We start from the raw sequence: 18,986 nt of genomic DNA, 5'->3' as shown, positions 1-18,986 counted from the left end.
CTGGCCCAATCTACAGTGACCAAGGGAGTCTATGGGTTATGTAGTAACCAAGAGTGCTAAAGAAAGCTTCTCACCAGAAGCTATGAGTATGCAATCTCAGGAAAGGGGGTCCAGGCTGGGTTGTGGGTAAAGAGTAGATTTCATAGAAAGGGTTATTGACAATGCAAACTGTTTTTGAGACCTCATGTTGAACAAATTCAAGCTATATTTCTTCAAACAGAAGAGGATATAAAACCTTTTTTTTTAAATTTTATTTATTTATTTGACAGACAGAGATCACAAGCAGGCAGAGAGGCAGGCAGAGAGAGAGTGAGGAGAAAGCAGGCTCCCTGCGGAGGAGAGAGCACAATGCGGGGCTCGATCCCAGGACCCTGGATCATGACCTGAACCGAAGGCAGAGGCTTTAAACCACTGAGCCATCCAGGTGCCCCTAAAATCTTTTTTTTTTTTTTTTTAAAGCTATGGTTATTTATTATTTGTTAATAAAGAAGGTTGTTCTTTCCTTTAAAAAGAAAGTGACATTAAAAGGGTCACTTTTTAATGACCCTTAATGAAGGGTTGAGTCTCCTTGGGGTGCTGGACAGTACTGTAGTTGTATAACCAGAGGGAGGCTCAGGTGGTGGCTTTCTTTACACTGGACCACACTGAGTGCTTCACTCCCTGTGTGGCCTGCACTCCTTAGTGCATTTTTATGTCTAGAACCGCACCTTCTGGCTCTGGATCCTTTATTAAGGCTCCCTGGAGGGAGGTCACCATAATGGGTGGAGGGCCCCATTCCTTCTGGAATTCTACAACATGGAGACTTCTTTCTTTGTTTCTTTCTTTCTTTCTTTGACAGACAGAGATCACAAGTAGGCAGAGAGGCAGGCAGAGAGAGAGGAGGAAGCAGGCTCCCTGCTGAGCAGAGAGCCTGATGCGGGGCTTGATCCCAGGACCCTGAGATCATGACCTAAGCCAAAGGCAGAGGCTTTAACCCACTGAGCCACCCAGGCGCCCCAACATGGAGACTTCTTATCAGCCAGCTGTTGATGGGTTTCCTGGTGGGAGAGCCCATGGAAGACACCCCATGTGAGGCTGAGCATGTTGACGGACCCAGAGACCTTGGCATACATATCTTTGATGCCAGTGAGTTGGCAGGTGGTGATGATGGCCCAATGGCAGCTGAGGCCATAGCCTCTGGGTTGTTTCTTCATCTTGATATGGGTCCTTTTAAATCTTAAAGAAATATTGTGGAATATCATATGGTCTTCATATAGTTCTGCATAATGCAAACAGTGAACTGCTCTGTTCTTCTCTTTCCTGAAAGCATCCATCCAATCAGGGGCTTTCCTAATGGAAAAACCTGCAGCTCCTCTGCTGTTCCCCACAGCGACCAGGACATGGACTGATTCCTTTCTTCCCTCTTCTGCTGTCCTATATTTTTTTTAAGATTTTATTTATTTATTTGACAGAGAGAGAGAGGTCACAAGTAGGCAGAGAGGCAGGCAGAGAGGTAGGTGGGAGCAGGCTCCCCACCAAGCAGAGAGCCCGCTGTGGGGCTCAATCCCAGGACCCTGATATCTTGACCTAAGCCAAAGGCAGAGGCTTAACCCACTGAGTCACCCAGGCGCCCCTTTTGCTGTCATATTGAAAACATTTCTTACCTCAAGTATCCTGGTATCAAAAGCAGCATATGTTTCTCCACTGAGACCAGAATCGGGGGGCCAAGACTGAAACCTCCCCATGTGTTTCTGCTCCATCCTCCTCCCATTTAAGCTTCCTCTTCTTCTGGTCCCATTCTTTCCTCTGCTGGACCAGATCAGCCTCTACCATCTTCTGCTCTTCCTTGCTTCTTTGGGCAATGATCTGCACAGCTCCCTGTCTAGGAGGAACATTCAGACCAGGCTATAGGAAGCCATGACTCCCTTCACCAATGACCTGACCCCAGTTCACATCCTTTTTTCTCTTTTTCTTAGTTCTTTTGCCTCTTCCTTTTCTTGCTTCTGTTCCGGACTCTGTTAAAGTGCCTTTCTAAAGCTCCTCTGCTCTCAATTTAGTGAAGAAACTATAGGACCCATACTGTCGACCCATCAAATTACTGGGAGAAGAAATACAGCACTATGTTTGTAGCACACAGGTCAAGCTAGTGAAATGATGGTTGTTTCTGGTTCCTGGAGACAACAGAGGACCATTGTTGAGAACTGTCTTCAGTGCCAAAATGGAAACTGTTGGAAAGGTAAAGCTGCCTGGACCATATGTGACTGCTGGCATGGTGGAGCCTTGAGAGCACCTCGGGATATAAAATACTTTAAAAATTCAGCAGACATTTTTTAAAAGTAAGTTGAGTTTTACAGACAGCAGGGTTGATTGGTAAAATATTAAAAGCATTCTTGACATGCAGTAGTTTTCCTTTAAATAGCTTTATTAATGGATGAATTTTCTAGGGGATGGGGACTGATCATTGGAAGAAAGAGGCACTTCCATGGAAGGCAGGGAAATAGACCACTTGCTCATGGGATAAGGGGCCCAAGTGGGATAGAAGGGAGAAGGATGAGAGAAGGAGTGAGCGGGACCTAGCTGACAGACTATTTTCATTTTTATATGGCAGACCAGCTCTGCCTACTTAAAATGCAAACAGCAGATATTACCAATTAAAATTTTTTTCCTTTATGGAGAATGACTCTGACATAGAGTGTGATTGTGACAAGGCCATTCAACAGAGCAAGTGTTTGTTGTGCAAAATTTGTTTTGATTAGACCAGCAAGGCTGTTTCTATGGGCCATCTGCTGGGACATAAAGTTTTGTTAGTCGGAATCCTTGTTTAACGTGCATCTATGAAAAAAGAGTTGCTAAGTAAATTAATAGATTAAACAAGGGAAATGTTATGCTGATTGAGAGTGAAGGCCTTCAGCTGAAACATTTGCATTCAGACAATGGATACACTAATTATAAATACGTTATCAGTTAAAGTACTTTCACAGCCTGCCTTCCCCTGACAGTGGTTTCCTTGCTTTGCCCTGGAATGTTTTGAAACCCAGTTTCTTCATAAAAGTTTTCTTCCTCAAAATTTCCATTAAGTTAAATGACCTTTTTTTCTTTTTCTCTCCCCCCCCCACCCAGTTATAATGAACCACAGAGGTTTACTGTATTCAGAAACTTGGTGGGTCATTTGGGTAGCTGTGTTGGTTAAGTGTCTGCTTTCAGCACAGGTCATGATCCTGGGGTCCTGGGATCCACCACCTCCACTCCCCTGTCTCACTGGGCCCCCTGCTGAACCTGGGAGCCTGCTTCTCCCTCTCCCTCCCCTCCTCCCCCTCCCTCTGCTCCTCCTCACTGCTCATGCTCTCTCTCTCAAATAAATAAATAAAATCTTAAAAACAACAACAACAACAACTTTGAATCCAGCTATCAGCAGTTTCAGAGTACAATTATGGTGGTTGGAAGGAAGGGAGGAAGGAGGAGGCTAAGGTAGGAGGGTATGAAGAACATGGCAAAGGGAGTTCAAAGTGGGGAAGATAGAAAGGTGGAGAGGGGGAAAAGGAAGATTAGAAAAAAAATAATAAGCACAAAGAGAATGGAATAAAGAGATCAAAGCACTGTAGAAAGAACTGTAAGGTGTGAAGAAGCAGAGAGAGGAGGCAAGGGTAGATCTGGAAGAAAGGGTTTGTCAAAATGATTGTCTTTTAAAAAAAATTTAAGTTTATTTTTTCAGTTTTCCAAGATTCATTGTTTATGCACCACACCCAGTGCTCCATGCAATACATGCCCTCCTTAATACCCACCACCCGGCTCACACAACTCTCCATCCTTCTCCCCTCCAAAACCTTCAGTTTGTTTCTCAGACAGTCTCCCACGATTCATCTCTCCCAGCCCCCGCCCTTGATTTCCCCCAATTCACTTTTCCTTTCTTTCTCTCAATTTCTTCCATGTTATTCCTTATTCTCCACAAGTAAGTGAAATCATATGATAATTGACTCTCTCTGCTTGACTTATTTCACTGAGCATAATCTCCTCTAGTCCCATCCATGTTGATACAAAAGTTGGGTATTCATCCTTTCTGATGGAGGCATAATATTCCACTGTATATATGTACCATATCTTCTTTATTCATTCGTCTGTTGAAGGGCGCCTTGGCTCTTTCCACAGTTTGGTGACTGTGGCCATTGCTGCTATGAGCATTGGGATACAGATGGTCCTCCTTTTCACTACATCTCTATCTTTGGGCTAAATACCTAGTAGCGCAATTGCAGGGTCATAGAGTAGCTCTATTTTAATTTCTTAAAGAATCTCCACACTGTTTTCCAAAGAGGCTGCATCAACTTGCATTTCCACCAACAGTGTAAGAGGGTTCCCCTTTCTCCACATCCTCTCCAACACACGTTGTTTACTGTCTTGTTGATTTTGGCCATTCTAATTGGTATAAGTTGGTATCTCAATGTGGTTTTGATTTGACTCTCCCTGATGGCTAATGATGAACCTTTTTTCATGTGTCTGTTAGCCATTTGTATGTCTTCTTTAGAGAATTGTCTGTTCATGTCTTCTGCCCATTTTTTGATGTGATTATGTTTCTTGAATGTTGAGTTTGAAGAATTCTCTATAGATCTCAGATATCAGCCCTTTTTAGTGTCTTTTGCGAATATCTTCCCCCATTCCATGGGTTGTCTCTTTGTTTTGTTGACTGTTTCTTTTGCTGTGCAAAGCTTTTGATCTTGATGAAATCCCAGAAGTTCATTTTTGCTTCTGTTTCCTAAGCCTGTGGAGACATGTCTTGAAAGAATTTGCTGAGGCCAGTGTCGAAGAGGTTACTGCCTATGTTCTCCTCTAGGGTTTTGATAGATTCCTGCCTCATGTTGAGGTCTTTTATCCATTTTGAGTTTAAATTATTGGCTTTTAATATTTATTAGTCATCTGGAAGTTAAGTGGAAATTGAAGTCGCAGTGAACTGAGAAGGAAGAAATATCTTTCAAACTTGGGTCTCTACAGTTACTACAATAGGAAACAGAATGTTATTGGAAGACCAGTATTTACATAGAGGCTCCCTTTGCTCTGTGCTTCCCAGCTAATTGGGTTGACCATATCTCCTTACACCTACCACCCCAGGTCAGACCCCTATTAACCAGGCTTCTTCTAGGCCAGGTAATTGGTACTGGCTGATTTGAAGTGTAAAGGAAATCATACAACCTTGAGTAAAGGTTACATCTTCAGGATCTGTCTCTCCTTATACCAGTCCTTCATTCACTGTGCTGCTTTTCTCATTTTCTCTCTCGGAACTTCTCTGTCTCTTTGTCTCTCTTTCACACACACACAATAGGTGCAGAGGGTGGAAAGTTGCTTTAAGAGAGGGATGTGCTTAATGTGAGTTCTATAGTTTATACAACATTATGAAAAAATACTTAAGACTCAAACAGGGCCATTGCCTATTTCTTAGTCTCTGCTGTACCTTTGCATTTCTTGGTGGTTGTAACATAAATACCAGACATTATTTTGCTCTTACAGAGACTGTAAGAGACTCTCTGTTTGAGAGTCAGTGGCAGATTTGGTGCTGAATTTTTTCTTTTTTCCAACCTGGGTCTGTCTGGGCCAATGCATCCTACTAAGTTGAGGACCAGGTAGAAGGTGAGTTCTCTTAGGCTGTCTACATTGCTTTCTTGGTTCTAAGTCTTCCAGAGGAATTTCCACTCCTGAAGAGGTCATTTGGAAGCAGGAAATTAATAAAAACTCTCTTATTTTTTTCTTGGCAACTCTGAGAGACCAGACTTTTTGGTAGATTGGGGCTACATTAGTGGCTCCTTTTAAATCTACTGTACATTCTGCTCGTATCAAGTAGTACCTGGACTCTGGGACCCATTATGCTAATGGATGCTTATTTTCTCGCCTCACTTCCCTGTCAAAGATTTTCCCTGAAGCTGGTTTCATTATAATTTTAAAAATACCATCTGTCTGTCTAAGAGTCTTTTCCCCTCTCTTTTGGACAGGTTCGTATCTGATTTCTTCACACAGTTCTATTGAACTTTTCCAGGTGCAGAGAGTAGCCATTATACAGCTTCTGTCCAAAGTCATCTTTTTTCGTACTATTGCTGTGCAACTGTTGGGGGAGTTTGTCGCTATTAACCTTGGGCTTTTGTAGCAACGATTAAGCTCCTTTATTGGTTTATCCAGCATGACACCGGCATAATTTAAATCACATCCTTGTCTATGCACAGTTCATTGCTTTCACCCCTAAATCTGCAGCATAGCTTATGAGTTTTTTTCTCCCCTCACAGTACCTTGGAGAGATGTCCTTGGGTCCTTTGTATTTTGCACCTGTATGTTTTTCTGCCTGTGGTATTCTTCTTTACTCATGCGTTACATGCACTTCAATGACCTATGTACTATTGTGTTGGTTCTAGCCAGTGCTCACAATGGCCCAGATGTATTGTTTAATTGCCTTTTCAGCTACTAACATTTTTGGTAGTGACATCTTGGAAATGAAACATGAGAAAAATGTGGCAGTTTTCTGGGTGACCACTTTTATGCTGGTTTTCTTTGTTTCTTTCCTATGAAGATTTCCCCTTGCCTATAGTCTTTTTGAAAAATACACTTTACTTCCTTCAAATGATTTCAGTTGTTCCCATGTCCTTCATTTTAATCTTTCCCATAATTTTTAACTCACATACAAAGTGTGTTTTAATGGGATGTTTGTTTTATTTTTAAAGGTAAGGATCTCATATATTAGCTTTTGTTTTATCCTCTTGCCCTATCTTTTCATTATTCTGATTTTAGGACCCAGAATATTTGTAACCCAATGACTTATAGACAAACCCATTTTTTTTTCATGCATTAAGGCAAAATCAATGGTACTAATACTCATGGATGGATGACTATCCAGGGGCCATAATTTAGAGCATGAATTACTGTCATTCACTCATCAAAATTTTTGGAGTACTTTTTATATCTATGTGTTGTAGAGAATAAAAACCACAAAGTTCACAAATAAGGCTTCCCTCATTATATACACCTGCACTGCAAGAAAGAGAGGGTACACTACCCAGTGGCTGGGGCCCATCATATCCAGTTCCTTAACATGCAAGAATGAAGGACTTTCTTTGGTACATTTAGTAGTCAGTACCACCTCCAAGATTTGCTTAATGGTCAGCAGGGGAGAGCTTGTCTTCATGACCCTTGGATAAAGAAGTTGATATATCAAGATGCTCATCAGGGATGGGCAGAGTGGATCTTATAGTTCTACCATGATTCAAAAAGGCTCTTTGAAAGCATTTGATGATAACATTGGAAAAAGTTCACGGTATTTGTCCAGTAAGATATTTAGGATCTATAAAAAGGGTAATGTATTGGGTGCCTGGGTGGCTCAGTGGGTTAAAGCCTCTGCCTTAGGCTCAGGTCATGATCTCAGGGTCCTGGGATCGAGGCTTGCATCAGGCTCTCTGCTCAGCAGGGAGCCTGCTTCTGCTCAGCAGGGAGCCTACTTCCTCCTCTCTCTATCTCTCTCTCTGCCTGCCTCTCTGCCTACTTGTGATCTCTGTCTGTCAAATAAGTAAATAAAATCTTTAAAAAAAAAAGGGTAACATATTTGTCAAGGGGAGTAAGACATGATATCTCCTTGTCAGTTGAGATCTTTACTTTTAGAAGCTATGATAGAAGCTGTTCTTCGGGAGGGAATTGATTTCTCATCACATGATAGTAGGTGCTGGGAGTATGATGGTGAGCTGTTGATACTGAGAAGCTATTAAACCCTTTTGACTGAAAGAAATCATCCTAACTGAGGAATAAGGTCTGGGGAGACTAGAGGGATAATCAGATTAGGGAGGGAATTGATTTCTCATCACATGATAGTAGGTGCTGGGAGTATGATGGTGAGCTGTTGATACTGAGAAGCTATTAAACCCTTTTGACTGAAAGAAATCATCCTAACTGAGGAATAAGGTCTGGGGAGACTAGAGGGATAATCAGATGCATGCATACTCCAGATGCTGTACTGGACAGAGCAGTGGCAGTATTTGCACAATATGTCAGGGGCAGGAGAGGGGAAAGGAGGAACACCCAAGGCACAAGTTGGGTAGATAGCTCAGGTAACTGCTGAAAAGAGAAGTGGGATTCAGGAATGGAGATCAGGAACTCTGGTGAACCATCAACTCAATGGGTCAAATGATCATGGAAGGACAAGGTGGTTGCCATTAGTTTTATTTATGGATGGGGAATGAGAGGTGTTAAGTATAAAGGGCATAAATAGGATGAGCTCACTTGCCTCAAGGAATATGTATATTGGAGAGCGTATTCATTCTTAGGAACCCATCCCAGAATGACTTGCTGTCACTGGAGACTGATATCTTTGTTTTAACCCATGTAGGTCTAATAAGTATTTCTCCTGCACCAAGGTTTAATAGAGTCCCCAAATCAGCTCACATCTCTCCAGATTACCAGAAGTCTAGTTCTCCATTAGTACTTTCTGTTTCCAAGATTATCAGGAAAGGATATACCCACACTCTCTGGAGGTGATTTGTCTCCTTTGTTTGGCTGCTCCTCTGCTGCTTGGACCTGGGTGCTGCTGCTCCCCCTGTTGATATTTCCTTCATGCCCATTGATACAACTGATACGGCTTTGACTGCATTTCTAATCTTATGGCTCCCACCATTGCCATCCCTAAGGTTGTCACCACTCACTTTACTCCTGGGTTCTGGGTCCTTCACCAGCTTGCCACTGTACTGTGGCAGCTCTGCTTGCCAGGCTACACATTATTCTGTGCTCTCACCTGGGTCTGGGCAGTGGGGATAATGGCTCGCTCTGTCCTAATGTAGCCAGGAATATTGTTTGCTCTGTTTCACCGTTTCTGGCAGCTGGAATTGTTGAGTCTGAGAAGAACTAGATGTGTTTTCCCCAACCTTTAAAAAAATCCATATTATTATTTCTATGATTCCTGGCCAGGAAGCGAGGAGGATCCTCCTCTGCCTCCCCATTTCTGGCCTTGCAGCTGGACGTTCTTCCTGAGCCTCTGTGCTCCACCTGTCATCTCTCAGAGACTGTCTGCCCTAGAACCCTGACATAAAACTGAGGGCGACCATATGGATGGCAATGATGGTGGCAGTGAAAGGGAAAATTGCAGTGGCTTCATAGGCAGATATAGATTCCTTTGATTTTGACTTTTTTTACACAGGAAATTTAGGGGAGCCACTGGCCAAATTAACTCTGCAAGGGAGCTGCAAGATTGACCTTAGTGATGGTTCTGAATGAATTGGAACAAAGCTGTTACCTTATTTCCAAGACAATTCAGAACGTCTGTGGGCAATTTGTGTCCCAAAATCCATGGTTGCTGACTGTGGCCAATTATACGGAGTGCCCTGTATCACAGACAGTGAAGGAAATCATTGTGGAACTTTACCTAGGGAGGGATCTATAATTCAGTTTCCTAAGACTGGTGCTGGAGAACATCCAGGTAGTCTTGAATGTTCCTCCAAAACTTTCTTAAGAAGGTCATAATCATTGGAACCTTTTTTATGTTGACCTACTTCCAGGATAAACTTGAGCAAATTGATTTTCCTCTCTTCAATGCATAGGTTCAAAAATTTCCTCGTATTTTTATATAGTCAGCTGTCTTGCAATTATGTAACATTCATACCAGTTTATTTATTATTGTTTTATCTTTCCTAGCGCTATGAAAGCTTCACGAAGCCATGGATTATATGATCTTTCTCACCATCTCATCCCTGGCATTAACTAGAGTCTCTGGTAAACAAATGCTTAATAGTAGTTGTTGAATGAATAAGTGAATGAAGTGTGGTAACCCAGAAGTGCCTCGGATTCAGACATGATGGGACATGTCTATAGGACTGGAGGAACAGGTCTACCTTATTCACTATAGGGAAGGAGAAACCTCTTTGGAAGTTTTCAGTCCAAGTAAATTTTTGGAGGGAATTCAGTCCCAAGTAAAGAGATCATCATTGAGACATCAGCTGTGCTAAAAGGACTGTGGAGTAGTGTCTTAAAGGAGGAGGGATTCAGATAATGGCAAATGTTGTCATTGTAATCTGATGTAGCCTCCTGGGCTGAGCTCCGGGGTAAGAGAGTTCTGATTAAAGTTGAGTGAAAACTAGAGGAACTATAAATCCAATATCAGCTACATCAAGGCCAGTAGCTTTTACCGTGATGGCAGATAGTGTTGGAGTCTCTGCTGGAATGACAGATGGCACTCCTGTGACATACATGGAGTCACACACTGTCAGCACCTGGGGTGGACAGCATATAGGTGTCGAGGCACTGATAGTCATGGCACTGCCATGGTGAGCAGAGCAGCAGAGGTGCCTCCAATAACATGATTCTGGGACAGCCAGCATAAATTAGGAAAAGAGGAAATGGAGGATCCCATGGGCCACTAAGAGGAAGCCCCATTCTGTGCCATGAAATACTGAGCTGAAGCCACTAGGTTGCGCAGAAATGTTGGTGGAGAATTTGAGAGGGACTCAGTACTCACAGGTTGGCCTTAGGGGAGAGGGGAGAAATTGCAAGTTTGGATGGTTATTTCCCTCCCTGGTTGTTGCTGTCTAACCCTCCCATTTTCCCCTGGATTAGAGTGTCTTGGAAAACATGAACTAATAAACATAAACTAATTGGTTACGCCTGGAGTTATCCCCACCTGGGGTTTTGCACCTCAGTTCTGGGATCCTTAAGATCTTGGAACTGAATTTACTCCCTCACTCCAGGACAATGCAGCTTTTATTGAAAAAACAATCCTTAGCTTGTCACAACTAGTAAAAGAAGTCCTGCTGCAACCTTCCCTTGTGTACCTGGAGAAAAATTACACAGCCTTTTTGGTTAGGCTAGAGACACCTTAGAGCAAAGTATATAATGTTGAGACTCCACATTTTAGCAGGAAATCATTTCTACTAATAATCTTTACCCAGTCTCAACTTCTCTTCTGCTTGAATTCATTTGTGCAGTTCATTTGGGTCCTAACATCTTGAGACTCCATTCCCCCTCCAACTGAGAATCTCATTTGGTGGACTTCCCTCCTGCCACATTAACCATTTTTTTTTTTTTCCACTTGAATGTGATCCTTTTACAAGTTTCATTTAATATTCCCAGAGCCCAGTGTTTAGCCCCATGCACATCCAATTTCATTCTCATCAGCTCTGGTGCACTTTCAGCCTGCAGAGCTGGCTGACTCTCCTGCCAGCCCTTTTTCTTGGGCACGTTCACTGAAAAAAATCTATAAATTTACCCACCCCAAGAAATTGGTCAGGTATGCGGTATTCACCAGGCTTGTCAAACCCTGTCAGAGTTAGCAAATCAGAAATTGTAGACACATTTGACTTTAAGTTACAAAAGGCAAGCAGCTGCATATTCTCTGATCCTGTCAGCTTTAAATGTTTACGGAAACAAGAAAAAAAAAAAAAGAATTTTATCTTGAAATTTGGCAGGGCAAAGAAGAAAACAGACTGACTCTCACATAAAAGCCTTTCCTGCCTCTCTTCCCAGGGGAGTTAACATACTCTGCCTGCAAGTGACCTAAATTTTAAAGGATAAGTTACCTTCCGTTCAAGGTCTTAGGTTTCTTCATGAATTTTTCCCCCCCTAATTAGATAATGAAACCAGTGACCAGGGAGATCAGTATTATTAATTATTGTTATATTGACACTCTAGATCACTGGTTGAAAGTGATTCCTTCTTCTTTAATCCCAATATATGTCCCCCCCACCCCAGGATGACCCCCTTTGGAACTGTAGCATGCAGAATTAGAATGGTGTGATAGGGAGGTTCAGGAAGCTCAGAGAGAGTGAAAGAAAACATTTTGTTCTTGTCAGCCATTCTCTTATAGTCCAAGAAATGGACTACAATTTGCTATGGCTGCTTTTTGTGTGATATATCTTCATTTTTTCATCTGCCTCCAAATTATGCATATCCTCACATCAGAAAGGGGTGTGTGTGTGTGATCATCAGATTTGCTCCTTGCAATTTTATAATGTGGTTCCTAGTAGAAATTACAGAGATTTCTTTTTTTTTTTAAAGATTTTATTTATTTATTTGACAGAGATCACAAGTAGGCAGAGAGGCAGGCAGAGAGAGATAGAGGAGGAAGCAGGCTCCCCGCTGAGCAGAGAGCCCGATGTGGGGCTCCATCCCAGTACCCTGGGATCATGACTGGAGCCGAAGGCAGAGGCTTTCACTCACTGAGCCACCCAGGCGCCCCAAATTACAGGGATTTCTAATGAAGTTGCTGGCAGGGGAACACTATATGCTAGGTAACCAGAAAGGTTGTTCTTCAATGTTAAAGCAGAATCAAATGTGTGCTGAGAATAGGATGAGCCAAAATGTTCAAGTGGCTCTGTCAGTCTGATGAGACAGACTATCATGAATGAGCCAAAGTAAAAAGTATAAAATGAGCTGAATATGACAAAGTGTGGAGTTGTCTGTGTCAGCCAATGGCTCTGTATTCTGGTCCTCTAGGGGAAAAATGTGTTCCAGTAGTTTATGCATTCTAGATGGCAGGGTTATGGGTAAATAGCCCAAGGTTACACTCATGAGGGATGGAATAGAAACCTGGGGGTCAGACAGTTCTCAAGATTGGATCCTGATTTTTCTTCTAACATATATTTCTCTAGCCATGTGTATGGGTAAGTAATACTAGCTGCTTAACAAGAAATTTCCAAATATATAAGCTCACACATTCTAGATGTTTATTTCTTGCTCCCAAGTTGTTGTGCCCTTGCTTCACGTAGCTCTGACTTGGGACCCATGTACTTTTTAGAGATGGGGCCCAAGTAATTGTAGCTTGAGAAGCTCCACAGGTGATTCTGGTTTTCAGCCCCAGTTGGTTAACAAACAACCAACAACATAGTCAAAGAAGATCATTTTATGTAAGAGCTCTTGAAACTGTTTTCTTATTCTGAATTTGAATTTTTGCAATATCAGTTATTCTAATTCATTTCTCCAATACAGTCTCCACAGGGAGAATATAAAATTTGGTCTTGCTTCAAATACTGATCACTTACCTCCAACATTACATGTACATCTGCATTCTGAACAGTTTCTCAGTTCTTTGCAGCAATTTTTCCCAAGGATGGCATTGGTTTTTATAATTTATCTTCTTGCTTGAGAAATAGGCAGGGTTTAGGCTTTAGTGTTCCATAATTGATTATAGTTTTAGAGTTCTGCTTTACCTGAATAGGAATAATTATATATATATATATATATATATATATATTTATAACCTTTACAACTTTTTATTGAGCTTTAATTATATACACAAACATTGTTTATGGACTGACTTATATGATCTTTATGTATATCAAAGATTTTCCAGATTTTTTAGAAAGTGTTGATTGCAAAAATAGTTCTAGAGTCAAATCAGGCAGGGATAATCTTCTACTAGAGGAAATTCTTATTTTAAATGTAGCAAAACGGGCTATATCTTGCTTCATCTTTTAAAGTGTGTTCCTGAATAATTTTAGATGAAAGTCATGTGACTTCCTGCAAATAGGATTCCTGGTTTTACCTGTGCTGATGACAGGGACTGCCTTTCACACTGTGGTGGCAGTGTGAAGAATTAGCTCAGCCTTGTCAGTAAGAACATCTAAATATTATTTGAAAACTCCAAATCAACATTTTAGACAAATGCTTTGACATAAAGATGGATTATATAAATATTATGCAATAAGTAATATTACTTGGCTAATGAGGGGTCCATTTGTGATTAATATCCTGTTAGACACTGGAGTTCAACACTGTTCCAAATTGCCTTGTTTGGCAGGACAAAGTTCCATAGTTCTAAAGGTGGCAACTGTAATTTTCAAAATCTTCAAGGCCATTGCCATTTCATTTATATATATGGAGTGGTATATTGTTATATACACTTTGGGACATTTGGCCAGCATTAGAGCTTATCTCTGAGAAAAGACTTGAACCCCATTTGTGGGCACTCCTGTGGCATTTTAGATGTACAACTATTCAAGACTCTAAGTGAGACCTAGCAATGGCCCTAGGAGAGCAACATCTTGGTTATAAGGATATTCTTTCAATTGATACTATAGAATGTCCACTCTTCAGGAATTGCTCATTTCTGGTGTTCTTATTATATCAATTCTTCTCAGAAACCTGGTGGCGTAATTGATCTTTGATAGGAATAGTAAGGGATAAGTTAAGCAGTCATCCTATAAGCTTCTTTCAAATTTATCTATGTATTAGGAGAAATAATCAGAATGCTACATTATCTATAGTGTATCGCCATACTCTGCCCTTCATTTGAAATTCTTCTAAAAACCAAAAACTTTACCTTCCATCCTCAGCTTTCACAAAGGTCTAGTATAAGGAATAAAGTGTACGTTGAAGTTTTTTTCTTTTTTAAAATTTTATTTATTTATTTGACAGAGAGAAAGAGATCACGAGTAGGCAGAGAGGCAGGCAGAGAGAGAGGGGGAAGCAGGGAAGCCCCATATCTCATGAGATCATGACCTGAGCTGAAGGCAGAGGCTTAACCCACTGAGCCACCCAGGCACCCCAGGAAGTTTTTTGTAATAGCTTTCAGTAAATGGCTTTTGAGAATGTGGCCATTATACTACTCAATCTTTTATATAAATACCTATGTGACAAAGCCTGCTTGGGAACTGATGAATAGCTATTCATTATTCTGTGAAATTATGCCTCTATTAAGCTCATTTTTATAAGATCTTTACTTTGATTTTTGGGAAGTTCAGTTTCTAGCCAATTCTTGCAGCTTTCCTTAGCCAAGTGCTTCATCGTTTATTATTGTTTCACTCTTTTTGTATTTCTCCAATTTTTTTATTTACTATTTTTTACTTTTATGCTTTTATTGATTGGTTGATTAATTGATTGAAAGGTAGAAAGAGGTGGCGGGTAGGGGCAGAGGGAGAGGGAGAGAAAGAATCTTTAGCAGTCTCCATGCCCAGCCTGGAGCCCAGTGCGGGGCCCTATCTCACAACCTCAGATCACAACCTGAGCTGAAATCAAGAGTCAGATGCTTAACTGACTGAGCAGCCAGGTGCCCCATTATGTTATTTACTGATTAATTATATCTTGGAATTAGTACCATTTTTTTGTTTTTATGTTATTTATTACTCATTAATTCAACAAATTAATTAATTCCTGCTGTGGGGATAGGGTGGGGTTAGAGAAGACATTCCTTGCATCTTAAACACTTAAGGAGTTTTCGGTCCTTATTTCTATTGTTAATGGCTTCCGAATATTTTGGAACAAATTAAATGTAAATATATATCCCATCTCTCCCTGCTATTGTGACACCAGCTTTCTCCTCCTGCAAAAAATCTCTCCAGTTGGATCTCAAAGTCTGCAGTGTGTGTGTGATGATTTCTTCTGGGCATGTGCCTTTTGTCTTCTGTCATTTTCCCTCCTCAGATCTCTTTTTCACACTGCTCTTCTGAGCCTGTTTGAGGCATCTCTCTGCTGCCTCTCCAAACCATTCTGTACCAAGGTCACCTTGAACAAAAGTGCTCTGTCAACATGGGTAGAATCTCTTTTCCTCTCTTCCCCACCTCCTCACCTCATTCTGCCATGATAAACCATGCTTGCTTGCTCACTGTTGTATAGAGATTTTTTTTTTAAGATTTTATTTATTTATTTGACAGACAGAGATCACAAGCAGGCAGAGAGGCAGGCAGAGAGAGAGGGGGAAGCAGGCTCCCTGCAGAGCAAAGAGCCAATGCAGGGCTCTATCCCAGGACCCTGGGATCATGACCTGAGCCAAAGGCAGAGGCTTTAACCTGCTGAGCCACCCAGGCGCCCTTTATAGAGATTTCTAGGAAACAACTACATCTTAGAGATTTTCTTTGCAGCTCACTCTCTGGGACTCTGACTTGTCTTCCTACTTCTGGCTATCCAAATCCCCGAGAGCTCCTAGTCTGTCCTAGGTTTGTATTCAATGTTGTCGTGTTCATTATAATTAACCAAATGTGTTGAATGTGTGTACACTGATAAGGGGTTTCAGAACTTTTCCTCTGCCGTTGTCAAATAGTCTGTCTATTAGCTTTATTCTTGTTGGTCAGCACTTCAGATAGTTGGGATATAGTTTAGATGATGACATTTTCTATCACAGTTACATAGAGGAAAATTACACTTAATGGTTTAGTGACTCACTGGAAAGAATACATGATAATCTTTCCAAAGCCCTTATTCCTTTTTTGCCCCCCTCCAGATTAGGAAGGCAAGCCGTGGTCTTTACGGAAGGGTTGTTTTTTGCTGAACCCATTTTATCCTCTTTGGTAATTATCACGACACCACAAGGAAAGGTGGTTAATACTCTCTGATTCTAATACATAAGTCAATAGGACAACTGATAACTTGCAAGCAAGTTGAGAAGACTTGTGATGATAGTATTGTAATAGAAGGAACTCAGCATTACACCAGGGAAGGGAGAAAAATCCAACTAATATAAGCAATAAAGGAAATAAACCTTAATAGAAGGAGATAAGAGGCATTTCAGATCATCTTTTGGTTATATTTTTGGTTAGCCTCTTGGTGTGCTTAGGAGACCTGCCTGAAACATATTGCTGAATTACTTATTAATTTAATGTCAGAGATTAGCTGGGCTTTGAATTTTGTAGCCAGATCAGAGTACTATCCTGATGAGTGGGAGAGTACTAGGCCAGAAGGTGAATAGGTCTTAGGCATGTAAGAGATCATCACAGATCATACCTACAAAATGATTCACTATAGTATATAGCAGCTCTTCCCAGGATTCTGAAAGTCAGTTTGTTCTTGAAAATGCCAAAGGGACTCTGTATTACCTTTATCAGTCGGGATAGTAGGGGCACTTTGAGTTTATGAGATAAGTGATTTCTCTAGCAGAAACTAGAGTATACACAGTTGTTGGGGGAGTGGGAAATAAAGGTCTGCAAGGCAGGATTGGGGAGGAGTCCCTAACCAGTCAGGCTGATAGGCCAGCATGACTGAACAAATGGGCTTGTAGGGAAACCTGCAAAGTAAGTACATTCAGCTGCTGAAGTGGGAGCATCACTCCCTGAGTGATATATGGGAAGTAGCTTCTGTGTTTCATTGTGGGGAAATATGAGGGTGGCTGGTGGAAGTGACAGTTGAGAAGACAGGCTGGATTTAGAATAGAGGAGAGTTGAGGCCCACCAGACACTTCTTCATCTGCCCATTCCCATGTCTTACCACAATGATTTCTGAACAATAATTTTGCATTACTTGTGCTTTCCAACTTGTGCAGATTTTTCTTTTTGGCCAACTCTAACTCAGGAACATACAGAGTAGGAAACAATGAGAAACAAAAAAAGCTCACAGCTTAATCAAATTGATACAGCAAAATCCAGCAAACTCTTGCATCCATAAAAGATGCCTCAACTTTGTCCAGAGGATGGAATGTCATGGAAAGAATTCCATATTCATTTCCATGACATTGTAATTCCCACAGGGCCATGGCCACGTTATACCTAGTTCATATGCCTAGTTTATATGACCTGGTTCATAATGGGAACTTTGGCAGCTATCATGGTGCCTGGCTCAGAGGAGTTATGTAAATATATATTGGATAAACATAACTGATTTTAAGTCAAAATCTCTGAGTTCAGTTCTGTTTCTGCCACTGTATCAGTTATCTGATACTTGGCTCTTGAAAGCTTATTTTCTCATATTATATTATATTCTCATCTTATATTCTCATAGCTCATACTTTTATATTCTTTTTTGTATTACACTTGGTGGGAAGTAAAAAAACCCTATTTCCTGGAAACTCTTGACATAGCCAATGAAACACTGCATCATGAAATAGGAGAGAGAGCTGTATTTTTTCTGCTTCTGGCTTTGGCAGCTGCAGGAGCAGTGGTAAGTGACTGTGGAACCTAGCAATGAAAGCAACCAGTCCAGGAGTTTCAGCAGAACTGTTGGCTTCTGGTTTCTTGCCCGAAGGCACATAGGTTCATAGAGTTTGGCTCAGTAGTACAGTGTCCATTGGCTCTGGATATTACTACTTCCTTTTCTTCCAGCTCTAGTGATGGTAGTGGCTTCCTGACACTACTGATCATTTCTTTTTTCTCCTCTAGCTTTTCCAACACATTGGCAACCAATTTCTTGTATTAAGTTACTTTTAATCAAAATAGTGAGTATAGTTGCTGTTTCTCTAGATGGATATGTATGGTGCAATCTTCTGTTAGCTTTGGAACCTTGAGCATTTGACTCTCGATTACCTCAACTTAAAAATGATGGTGAGAATTCCCATGCCATTGTAAAGGTCTAGTGCAATAATGTTTGTAAAGTTGCCCTAAATATTGTAAACCACTTTTCACATCCAAGTTGTTATCAGATAACATGTAGTTTTTCTGGAGGGAGAGTCATATAGTGAGGTTGGGTGAATAGCGTACTTCTCTAAGTATGTTTTCCTATATTTAAATTGGGTGATAATAGCACTTATCTTACCAGATAGGAGGTATTAAGTGAGATATCACATGTAAAGCAATTAACTCAGTGTCTGGAATGTCATAAATGCCCATTATTATTATTGGTGTTATTATTACTCTGTGTAATTAGTGAGGGTAGTGTGTAATGTATTATGGGAGAGAGTTGTATGATGGAATCGAGAACTAGCAGTCAATCTGAAAAAATTATCAGAAATAGATTAATGTAAAAAGCAACTTCTGTGATTTAACAGACAAAACAGTGAGTAAACTTTTACAGTTTTGAGAAAAGAAAAATGAAAATCACTTCTTCAGATTCTGAATATCAAAACATTGATTTGTACTTACTTTGAAAATATTTAGTTTATTCATCATCAAGATTGTAATAATATTTGTTGTAGATAAATTTGAAAAACATAAGCATAAAAAGAAAAGAATAAAATATCCTAATTATAGTACCTGGATATGACTATGTTAACATCTCATTATAGGTAATTCTACTTTAGACCTCGCTTAGAGATAGATACACACAGAAGACAGATACATACTTTTCAGCAACTCTTGTTTTGGGTACTACATGAAATAAATGTTCTTTTTTTTAAGATGATTAGGTAACTCGAGAAAAATGGT

The 18,986-nt window shown here is 40.7% G+C and overlaps 1 pseudogene; it reads right to left on the bottom strand.

Moving 5' to 3' along the window:
• Positions 1-612: 612 nt before the first annotated feature.
• LOC122898886 lies at positions 613-2,085 on the bottom strand (annotated as a pseudogene).
• Between the last annotated feature and the right edge of the window lie 16,901 nt (positions 2,086-18,986).

This window comes from Neovison vison, chromosome 1 (genome assembly GCF_020171115.1).
Source record: "Neovison vison isolate M4711 chromosome 1, ASM_NN_V1, whole genome shotgun sequence".
NCBI classification, from domain to species: domain Eukaryota; kingdom Metazoa; phylum Chordata; class Mammalia; order Carnivora; family Mustelidae; genus Neogale; species Neogale vison.
Note: the sequence above shows the minus strand (reverse complement) of the source record. Positions and strands in the feature narration are given on the sequence as shown.